At 42.7% G+C, this 12242-nt stretch overlaps 1 protein-coding gene across 2 annotated transcripts in view; it reads right to left on the bottom strand.

The window, feature by feature from the left end:
• Positions 1 to 12242, bottom strand: part of DEGS2 (delta 4-desaturase, sphingolipid 2) — a 30073-nt gene that overhangs the window by 13569 nt on the left and 4262 nt on the right. Inside the window, exon 1 of one of the 2 annotated variants that reach the window (XM_030558775.1) lies at positions 583 to 639. The exons of the other annotated variant lie outside the window; for it this stretch is intronic. The gene's annotated coding sequence lies outside the window, so the exon portion shown is untranslated. Of the gene's footprint in view, positions 1 to 582; positions 640 to 12242 lie in introns of those variants that run through there. 2 annotated transcript variants of the gene reach the window in all.

Raw genomic sequence — 12242 nt, 5'->3', positions numbered from 1 at the left:
CAGAGGGTTGATTGGCTGGGATTAGTTCAGATTGTGACTGAGGATGAAGAGGAGTTAAATTAGTAATTCAGGGTTAGAATCAGTCTCTGCAGCCCAGTAACATCACACTGTGGCCAATACCATATGCTTCAAGAAAAGGTGCAAGAAATTCTATACAAGGCAGTTATGGAATGAGGTTTTATATCCTTATTCGATAGGATAAAAAAAAAAAAAAACTCTGGATGTTCTCCCCATGCCAAGTAGTCTGATCTTGAACCACAAGCAGCTCTTTGCTTCAAGATGTCATGCAGCAATGAATTCATAAGTTACTTATGTAAAGATGTATTTCTTTTTATCAGTTTAAACACGTTCCCTTCTGGTTTTGTTGAATGTCCACTTGATTTACAAGAGAAAAAGAAAAACTCCACTACAAGAATGTGCAATTTACTTTGTGCCCCATTTCATTATAGCCTCCTAGTAGGCCCCCTCTTTAAAGAGAACCTATATCATTTCCAGTTTTTCCCTCACATGAGATTCTATGTCCTTATCACTCATCTCTGGAGTCTTATTTCTGCACTACACACATTAATAAGCATAACTCACACGGAGAAAGTTACAGGATCAGTTCCTTGATCTGAGAACTGTGGCTGCAAACTGTATTTGTGTCCACACTGGATGATGGATGATTTTTTTTGTTTTTAATAATTAGGACAAGTAAATGTCACCTGACCATTACACCACATTTGCTGTTTCATCAAGATCAGATTATGAAGGTGTGGAACAGTGCTGCTATGGATACTGTAAACATCGGAGGCAATGCAAATAAATCCTGTGACTTTGCCAGCAGTGACAGGTGTCGCACATACAGGATACGGAAGATTTGTACTAAAATAAAGATTCAATTAAATAGAGAAAAAAGTGAATTTCCATAATCTCAGTAATTCAGTATTATTTATAATGTGGGGGTTCCCAGAGGCCCCGTTGTGCTGGACACTGTACAAATATACAGGAAGGCACACCCAGCCCTGAGAAGCCTGCAACATCACTTTTTTTATTCCTATTACCAAAGCACGTATGAGCCCTAGTCACAGACCAGGACCCCATTGTATTAGGGGCAGACTTGCCAAACCCATGGGGAAAAAACTGCAGAAATTGGGCTTGTTTTTGGCTTAATTGGCTTGTAGCTTTTTTTTTTTTAATTGGCTCCTGGAAAAGGGGGGGGGGAAGAGAAGAGAGTCAGCGGTGCACAGTGGGCCCACCAGTCCCAGACTCCACAATGGGGGAATCTAGTCACAAAATGTTGGGGTTCTGAGGGATTGGCTAGTTTTGAAATGGGACCAGCTTGATTTTTGGCTTATTGTGAAAGTGGGGTGCTCATTTACCACACGAAAGTTGGTGAAAGTTCCTTCCTTTCTCCTGATTAGGTGTTGTATAAACATACATAATTAAACAACTGCCACGTTCTTATTTCAGATGAAGTTAGTAGATTTTAGTATGCCATGGGATCATTTCTCAATACCCAGCCAGCTAGCAGCATTAAGGCACAAGGCCTTCACACAACATCTCATCCTGAAGGATGGCATCATGCAGTCCTTTGGTCAGATTGCCCACTGTAGGCATTAAACCACATACAGTGCATTTCTACCTAATGCAAACACCCACCGTAAAAATGTCTACTCATATATTAAAAGGAAAGCATCTCCTGAATAGTTACACAATTCAGATCTTGTCATAAGAACATAAGAATGGCCACAGTGGGTCAGACCAAAGCTCCATACAGCCCAGTATCCTGTCTACGCCAATGCCAGGTGCCCCAGAGGGAGTGAACCTAACGGGTAATGATCAAGTGATCTTTCTCCTGCCGTCCATCTCCACCCTCTGACAAACAGAGGCTAGGGACTCATTCCTTACCCATCCTGGCTAATAGCCATTAATGGACTTAACCTCCATGAATTTATCTAGTTCTCTTTTAAACTCTGTTATATTCCAAGCCTTCACAACATCTTCAGACAAGGAGTTCCACAGGTTGACTGTGCGCTGTGTGAACAATATCTTCCTTTTATTTGTTTTAAACTTGCTGCCCATTAATTTCGTTTGGTACCCCCTAGTTCTCATATTATGGGAACAAGTAAATAACTTTTCCTTATTCACTTTCTCCACACCACTCATGAGTTTATACACCTCTATCACAGGGGTAGGCAACCTATGGCACGGGTGCCAAAGGCGGCCGACAAGCTGATTTTCAGTGGCACTCACACTGCCCAGGTCCTGGCCACCGGTCCAGGAAGATCCGCATTTTAATTTAAAATTAAGCCTCTTAAACATTTTAAAAAAACCTTATTTACTTTACATACAACAATAGTTTAGTTATATATTATAGACTCACAGAAAGAAACCTTCTAAAAACATTAGAATGTATTACTGGCACACGAAACCTTAAATTAGAGTGAATAAATGAAGACACCACTTCTGAAAGGTTGTCAACCCCTGCTCTATCATATCCCACCCCTTAGTCTCCTCTTTTCCAAGCTGAAAATTTCTAGCCTCTTTAATCTCTCCTCATATGGGACCCATTCCAAACCCCTAATCATTTTAGTTGCCCTTTTCTGAACTTTTTCTAACGCCAGTATATCTTTTTTGAGATGATAAACACATCTGCACACAGTATTCAAGATGTGGGCATACCAAGGAATTGCCCTTATATAATAAGATATTCTCAGTCTTATTCTCTATCCGTTTTTCAATAATTCCTAACATCCTGTTTGCTTTTCTGACGGCCGCCACACACTGCGTGGACATCTTCACAGAGTTATCCACAAAGATTCCAAGATTTTTCCTAATTAGTTGTAGCTATTATTGTCCATTATTTCAAAGCCATTTAGTTGCTTAGAGTATTTTTGCATACATATTTAAAAGATAATAGAATAGTTGACTGATTGTGCAATATACACGATACCTTGCACTAGAATGTAGGTACCAGCCACACCTGAAAGCAACATTTTCTGATCATGCCATACTGATTCTATTGAAAGATACAGTAATAAGTACAGAAAAGAGCTTACAGTCAATTCAAGTACCTTACTATCTGCATAAGTTTAGCTCAGGAACAAGACTGTGGTTAATTTCAGGAACACTGTACACAAGAAACCCTGAGGTAAATTCTGGCATAACAGTTAGTGGCACAGAAAGATTGTCCTTAGGTTAATACTGCCAAGCATTTGTTGACTATTTTTCACATACGCTTTAGTTTCCTATGCCATTATTGCACTGCCAGAAAATGAAATTGAAAAGAATAGCTGAGATTGCTAGGCTTGTTATACTGACATACAGCGGGTGTGTGTGTGTGTGTGAGGGGGGGGGAATAAAAGAGGCTCTTAAAAAGGCCTCCTGGTTCACAAGTGCAGCACGTGCAAAGTATTCATTACTTTGTTGCTCTGACATATGCAAAACATCGTGGCACATGCTAATGAGGCTCAACTTTAAAATAAAAGGGTAAATTTCATCCCTTAGAATAGTCAATCAGAAATGATAATTGCAGTTTAACCATAACTAAAAGACATGCAGATGAATGAGATCCATTGACTAAGAAGGGCTATGTCAAAGTGGGTGTTTTATACAAGGTCAACATTTATTTATGAATCAGGCTAAGGTATTCCAAAAGGCATAGGAAGAAATATTTTCACCTGAAAAAGTAACACACACATTCAGAGCCTGTGATACTACCATAACAACTTTTCATGGATGCCTAAGTGCTTTGGCCCATGTGGCCTAACAATAGCTATCAGGCCTTGGCGTGTCCTAAACAGAAACATTGATACTCTAAGAAAAGTCTCATATAAGGCTACTTGAATCGCCTGTGCAGCACTACACGTAGAAAAACTCATATTTTAATGGACATTTCAGCCCTTTGTTGCAGCACAGCAACTTAGTAAAGCATCCTTAATGGTAGGTGGTATTAGTAAAGACATTGCAAGAGTAGCTCAAAGGGATGCTGGTCAGAGCCTACCTCAATTTGCTTTTTGCTTAAATAGGGTTTGTATAGCGTGAAAGGTTGTGAATGGTTCCAGAGGTAACATTTTTAACACCAAGGATGTTCCCCTGCAGCATTTTTGGCTCAAACATTACAGCATTGGACTAGAGTCTGAGACGCTGACTAGAAAAGTGACTAAACAAACACTGAGTACTTTCACTGCACAATGGAAGCAAGTGAAGGCTGTGCTGTGTTGAGATGGTGCCATATTGGTGTGGCCATACTGAATGAATGGCGTGAGAACATATCTTGACATAACTGAACTGCGAAAGAGGATTCTGGGAACAGAATCTTTCTCTTAGCATCAGGCAGATGCCAGAAGTGAAACTGACTGGCTCCATGCTGTGTATATGATTAATACTGATCTTTGAGTCTGTAAATATGTCCACTTGAAAGCAAATAAACACATGTAGAACATCTTGAGTGGAGCCTGGGCTGACTAGGGCATCTCGACCCTGTAGAAGGACATCACACCAGGGGCTGAAGTGAATGATTGATAAGGGGGTGAATGTGGGGGTAATGTTCAGTTGGCATCACTCTGCAGTCTCCTCCTAAAGTATCAATTGGGTAAAAAATTAGTAGCCACACACCCACTGGGCATGATTTTAAGACATGTGATTCCTTTGAAGAAAGAGTATAAAAATCAAGCAAATTAAATTACTGTTGAGGGATTCCTTAATTAAAACACTTAATGCTGCTAGACAGAGTAGTCAGAACTCTGCTCCGTGGGCTCAAGTAGGACTGTGAACAAGAAGGGTCTCCAGGCAGGCAAGGCCTTGCCTCGAGGGAATCCGAGACAGACCTGAGGAGACCAGACTTGGAGAGAAGAAGCCATCCATAGAATTGGTAACCTCTTTCTCTGTTTGCAAGCAGGAACTGTGTGAGGCTAGCATAGGGCCTGTTTGTGTATGTTTGTGAAAGAGAGACTCGCTAAGAGGAATGTATAGCCCTTAACATATGTCCAACATAGGCATTATATGCTTAAATGTAACCCTTTGCCACTTGTGTAATTTCTTCTGTGTAAACTGCAGCATATGCAAGATAATTACTGTGGACCTTTTTCACTGTTATGACAGTAATCTGCTCCACTGGGAGCCATTAAAGATCCATTCCAGGGTAGTAGCCTCCTGGTGCCAATCACTGCACTTTTAAAATGGAGACATCCCCTCCCTGCAGAGCTACCTGCCATTTTGTATTCAAAGGCAGCCTGCTTTATGCACAGTGCTCTTTCATGGACACCTTACTTTTGTTTTGTAGGGTTCCCCCCCACCTTCATCTTATGCAATGAAGGTCACTGACTGAAAGTGGATAGCTGTTCTTTGTGTATGGGAAACAAAACATTTTGTAATTTCTTTTAATAATCTAAGTTACTAGCAACAAAATTAAGGAAGTTTATCCTAAAAATATCTCTTTAGAAGGTTCAGAATGAGGAGCATTAGTACGCTACAAGTCACTAACTAGTAGTTGCTCACTGAGGTCACCCCAGTCAAAAAATGGTTTTGAAAATACTGTAGCATATTAGAGTCAGTCATCTTGTTACATTAATGTCATATGTTAACTGGTGCTGTGGAATTAGTCTTCCCACATCTAAGACCCCTCAGTCAAATGGGTGCAGGGCAGGATTATAACTATACAAATAGAGATTTCCAATTATAGTTGGAGAAATCTTTTCAACATGGCAAGAAATAAGTAGGGGATAAAACCTACTAATATTGGCAGAGGCTACTGCTCCGTGCTCCCCCTCTGCATCAAGAATGGCAGTTGATCTCTTGCTCTGGGCTCCTCCTAGTGTTGCCTCAGAGAGCTGAGCAGGTGGTCCATTCTCAGGCTATGTCTTCACTACTGGCCGTATTGGCAGGTAGCAATCGATTTCTCGGGGATCGATATATCGCGTCTCATCTAGATGCGATATATCGATCCCTGAATGAGCTCCTGTCGACTTCGGAACTCCACCAACGCCAACGGCGGTAGCGGAGTCGACAGGGGGAGCCGCGGACGTCGATCTCGCGCCGTGAGGACAGTAGGTAACTTGATCTAAGATACTTCGACTTCAGCTACGCTATTCACATAGCTGAAGTTGCGTATCTTAGATTGATTCCCCCCCAGTGTAGACCAGCCCTCACATGCAGAACAAGAGGCCTGCAGTCTGCCAGTGAGGACATTTCTCCTTACTGATATGAGAAGCTCACATTGTATATTTAATGTTTATAGTGGCATAATTATGCATGGCATGTTAGAGAGAAAGACAGAACGGAGGCTGTATGGCAACAGTAAGGAAAAGGAGCTCAAAAGAAGCAGGGGTTAGAACTATACTTCTGTTTAGAAGAGAGGGGAAGTTTTATTCCCTCATCCTCCTCTTTACTTTGACTCATGACTAGATGACAATAGCAGCAACATGCATGTGCAATGGAAGTAAGGACATTCCTCTTCACACCAGGCTTTCAAAGGGCATTATAAGCAAAGGGGGGAGGGAAGACAAAAAAACAAAACAAAAAAAAACACAACCCAGTGACACCTGGGCCTCCAGGACAGTGCCCTGTTAAACAAACATGAAGTCACTCTGAAGTGATTTCCTGCCAGAACAAATAAGAGGCACAGCATATTTAACCTTACCACACTGCTGCACCCTTTAATTGATCTGGTATTTATATGGAAGAAGGATCAAAGTAAATGTATTTTCACTCCATTCTCTCATGAAAAGGCTTTGTGTTTTTCAGCACCTCACCAGAATGAACAAATCTTTTTGTGTGTTTTAATCCCCCCCTTCACCGACAACCCCCAGCAAGCTAACTTGGGGATACAAGCATCACATAATTAATAATGATAAACCAGACGGCTTTAGATACAGAAATGTTGCACTAACCAACACGTAAACTCCCTCTCCCCCTCTGGCCTAGGTGAAGTAATATATTCCCACATAGGTTTCTCTATTCCCTCATAGAGAGGGAGCTCTTGGACCAGATGAGGACTGGATAGATTCCGTTCAGAAACCCTCAATACAACTTTTAATTAACCACCACGTGTGCTGTTGAGTGACAAGAGACACCGCAATGATGGGATGTTTGTGGTGATTTGGTGTTATTCTCAATGTTGGCCCAAAAGAGACAGTTTGATATTGAGAGAGAGAGAGCGCAAAGCCAGTATTACTACAGGTATTATAATTAATAAAAAAAGTATTTGCTATTAGAAGACCAACGACCAAAACTGTAGGACACAAAATATACAAAAGCAAAGAACTTTTTTACAATCTGAACTTCAGTTTGTCTTAATTTGAGCAAGTCAAGTAAAATAATAAATAATTAATTAGTCTAAATGAGAGGTTGGTTGTGATGTTCCCTAAACATATCTGGGCTTTCAGTTGGGATGGTTTATTTCAGATTAAAAGCATCGATGAAGACAGAGTGTAAAGTCTCCATGAGAGAAGCATAATAGATGAAGGTCAACAGCAGCCATTTTGAACTTATTCATCACAGAGTGTGCTTTTTAGGTACAGTAAAGTGCCCAATGTACAGCAGGATACATAGTAAAAACAGTCTTACGCCACGTACCAATGCAGCTAGGCTGCTGTAAGATTGTCCGTGTAGCCACTCTATGCCGATGACATAATTAAACCACCCCCATCACGCGCCTATTGCTAAGTCAGCAGGAAAGCATCTCCCACTGACAGAGCACTGTCTACACGGGCACTCCTGTTGGTGTAATTTGTCATTCAGGGTATGTTTCCCCTCCTCCCTCCCCCTACCCACACCGTTGAACATCATAAGTTACACCAACAAAATTGCTAGGTGTAGACATAGCAGCCAAATAGCCTTTATGTCAGTGACTCAATCACAAAGTCAGACACCAGAAAACAATGGTGATTTCTTGCAGTTGCTCACTAAGGCTTTATCTACACTACAGCCTATGTCAGCAAAACTTATGTTGCTCATTCACACCCAAGTTGCACAAACATAAGCACTTGTGTGCACAGCGCTATGTCAGCAGGAGAGGTTCTCCTGTCGACATAGCATATGCCACTCACGAAGGTAGGTTTTTTTGCCAACAGAAGAGCTCAACCCCGTTGGCATAGAGCATCTTCACCAGATACGCTGCAGCAGTGCAGTTATACTGATACAGCAGTGCTGTACATATAGGAATAAGTCTTTCACAAAAGACTTACCCTGTATTGTAAGAACAAAAGAATGGTCATAGTGGGTCAGACCAATGGTCCATCTAGCCCAATACCCTGTCTTCCAACAGTGACCAATGCCAGATGCTTCAAAGGGAATGGACAGAACAGGGCAATTATTGAGTGATTCAGTCCCAGCATCTGGCAGTCAGAGGCTTAGGGACACCCATAGCATGGGGACGCATCCCTGACCATCCTGGCTAATAGCCACTGATGGATCTATCCTCCATGAACTTCTAATATATATATATTTTGAAACACAATTATAGTTTTGGCCTTCACAACATCTCCTGGCAAAGAGTTCCACAGGTTGACTGTGCATCAATTACACTGTTTTCCTTAAGAGGGAACAAAATGAATTTGTCATTCTAGAGACCTGGTAATTAGATTTAGAGTTAAAAGGTAAATCACTTTCAGCCATAACATTCAAAGCCAGTCACTGGCAAGGTTAACTGATTCAATCATTATCTCAGCTGTATTTAAGCACCTCTGTTCTTTTAAAGTAAGTTCTGTGAAGCAAAACACCATTCTCCAGTAAAGTTTATTAGAATGGTTTTATAAACTTAGATTTGATCATGCATGCTAGTGAGGTCTCATTCTATCTAGGCTTTATTATTCTGCTCATTGTGGTATCTGGATGCCTTTATCTAACTGAAACTAACATTCATTGTGTTTGAGTTATTGATTTTTAAATTATGTTCTCTTACAATTAAGAATTGGCACCACCCACTGTGGGTGAAAAGTCTGGGCCAGGCAGTGACACACAGCACGTCCTGGACTCCAGGATGGTTTTCAATCTCATTATACCTGGTTGCATACATAGGACATCTCCTGCACTGCACCATACCATCTAGCCCATGTCTGATCAAGGACAGTAGAGTATTGACCTGTATTAAGCCCTGCATGACCACTGGCTAATTGTGCCCTCTCTCTGCTCTATAAATTATCTGTTTTATGCTATGCAGAGTATAAAGGTTAATAATTAACTAGGAAGCAAGTAGAAGGAGTCAGCAAGGGCTTCCCCTACCCTTAACACTACAAGGCAGGGGGAGAACATTGCTAGTCTGTATGGGACACAGTACCAGATACTTTGTCAGCTCTCAAATAATGGGATAACCATAAGGAGGAGTGGGAAAGTGAGAAAGACAACAGGACAGGGGGAGAATAATGGGTAGAAACAGAACCTCAGGAGGCTGAGGAAAAAAGGAAAAAAATAATAAGATGAAGAAAAATTGGAGAAAAAGAGCAATCAAATTCAAAGAGATGGGGGGGCAAAGGGCACAAAAAGGCTAAGGGAGCAAGTCCTGTTCCTCCTTTGCCCGTGTTCAGGTATGAAGAGTTACACCATCGGATAGGCAGCAGTTCCAGTCCTGTTGAACTCTGCTACTGTGACATAAGATAGAGTGACAGTCTATCCATCAGGTAGACAAAACCTATATTGTATAATCAAAATCTTGAAACTCACTTTCTGAGCAATGGGTAGTTAGTACCAACTGTGGAGGGTGAACATTTCTGACCATCTTGTCTTGTGAGCCAGTAAATAGTGAACATGCTTTGAAGCCTAATTTTTTTTTTATTTTTCTAATCACCATCTCCCAAACATCCTTCTTCAGTGACAAAATGGAAAAAGAAAGGGAGAGAAATGGAAATGGGAGTGGGGGAAAGAGGGGACCAAAACAACTTCCAATTTTTCAACCAAATTCAAAGACAAAAGAAACATTTAAAAAACACTAAATTTTCTGTTAAAATTTTCATTTCAGGAGAGAACGTTTCATCAGAAGAGTTTCAAATGAAAAAATTCACTTAGTTCTATTCCCAGGTAATGGCCAACTGTGACCCAGGGTGCCAACTAGCAAAGGGTTCACATTGTTCTTTACAAGCAACTCCTCTCTGAGACCTGACAAACTCATACATGTAACACATTGCTTCCTTGGTGTTTCTCCATAAAGGGTAGCATATGAAGTCTCTACTGAAAGCTAGTAACTTATCAATACTCAGTCATTGTGAGATGTGTGTACAAAGAATAATGCAACTATGTTGAAAATTATGGCCTTGGAGTGAAAAAATGAGCAACCAGGGAATCATGTGTCTCAGTAATAACCCATTCAAGCAGGAGGAAGTGGTCATCCCTCCTGGGCTAGCCAATTATGTAGTGTATTGCTCAATTGTCCACCTTTGCATCAATCCAGAAAAAAAGTCAATGAAAAACCAAAGAAACTATATGCATCAAAACCACTGGTGACAAGGAATATGACAGTGAGAGGACGGCTCTGTCTGTGGATAAAGGCAAAAGACTGATTCAGTGTATCTCAGAGTATAGAAAGACATTGGGCATCCATTCACTGAGGAGGTACCTTGATGAATTAGGGTGCTTCATGAAAGACTGTGTCCTGGCTCCTTGGGACCAGGAAACACTGCAAAAGACTAAACGTTGGGGATGGGAATCTACTCTATTAGATATTAATATTACTCTTCCTATGTGTTCACATTTTGCTTTTTATGTAACCATTTTTTTCCATCACTCACACTTGTTTCAGTTTCAATCTCAATTCTCCAAATTATTTTGTTTTTCTATACTCAAACAGATGTCAGAGTAGTCAGAGGTAAAACTGCTAAGCCCAGTGTGCACTGTTCTGTTGGGAACCAGAGATCTAGGATTTCTGTGAGAATACAGTGATCTGGGAATGGATGTCACAAGAGGATACTTTGAAGTGACTCAGAGGCGAGGGTGCAGCTATTGTCAATGAGTAGGGCTGGTAAAGCCCAGAGGAGAGTACTTGAGTGGCCATCAGGCTGCTTGCATCAAGGGGGCTAGCACATGTAAGACTCCCTTATGCTAAAGGCAGGCAGCAATAAGGTGACTCACAGCCCTAGGTGCTCCAACAAGTGTCTCACTCTTGAGAAAGAAAACCCATCAGAACAATTCGCATTTTTTCTATTTATTAAGCTGTTCCCCAGAAGGATGAATAAGGCACTGGACAAGGACTCCAGAGAGTGGGGATCAACTTGCAGCTTTGGCCTAGCCATTTTGCTGGCAAGGATGGACATAGTTTTTGCCCACCCTCCCACATCTCCCTCTCCACCCCATTGGCTAAGCCAGCAGTGGGGAACCTTTCTTCCTATCAGGGGCAACTGACCCACAGAAAAAAATCATGGGCCATATACAGCCTCGCAGAAGCTCAGGGCTTCCCCTAGGCTCTGGAGTGGGGCTAGAAATGAGATGTTCAGGGTGCAGGAGGGGGCTCCAGGCTGGAGATTGGGTTGTGGGCTCCAGCTGGGGATGTGGGCTCTGAGGTAGGACTGGGTATGAGGGGTTTGGGGTGCCAGAGGCACCTTGAGGATGGGGCCAGGAGTTGGGGTGCAGAAGGTGGTTTGGGGTGCAGGCTTCAGGACAGGGCTCAGGGATAGGGGTACAGGGTCTGGGAAGGAGTTAGGTGCAGGAAGGGGTTCCAGCCTAGGACATCGGGTTCAGGGTGTGGGCTCTGGCCAGGCAGTGCTTACCTCAAGTGGCTCCCAGTAAGCAGCATGGCTAAGGCAGGCTCCCTGCCTGCCCTGGCTCTGCGCTGCTCCCAGATGCAGCTGCCATGTCCCCCCAGCCCTTAGGAGGAGAGGCCAAAGGGCTCTGCCTGGTGCCCGTGACCACAGGCACCACCCCCGCAGCTCCCATTGGCCACGGTTCCGGACCAACGGGAGCTATGGGTGCAGAACATGGAGCTTCCCTGATCACCTCTGTGCCTAGGGGCCACAGGGACATGCCCAAACTTTTAACAGCCTGGTGGAGCGAGCCAGCACTCATGGCTCCAGCCCTGCAGGCGGGCACTGAGGCTCAGGGCTTCCAATCCACAGCGTGGAGACTTGCCGCAGGCCAGAGGTTCCCCATCACCGGCCTAAGTAAAGAAAACCACTGCTGGCCAATCAGAATGGAGTCCCCAAAAAGCCAGCCATTTAGAGCAGAGCAAAAAAAGCTAAATGGCACAGCAACTGAGCACCCACTGGAAACTATTCAGAGCAACCATTCTGCTTGCCCACCTCTAGAACTGGCCCTGACCACAAGCTTCCTGTGTT

Source organism: Gopherus evgoodei, chromosome 4 (assembly GCF_007399415.2).
Source record: "Gopherus evgoodei ecotype Sinaloan lineage chromosome 4, rGopEvg1_v1.p, whole genome shotgun sequence".
Taxonomy (NCBI): domain Eukaryota; kingdom Metazoa; phylum Chordata; order Testudines; family Testudinidae; genus Gopherus; species Gopherus evgoodei.
This window is presented reverse-complemented; position numbering and strand designations above follow the sequence as displayed.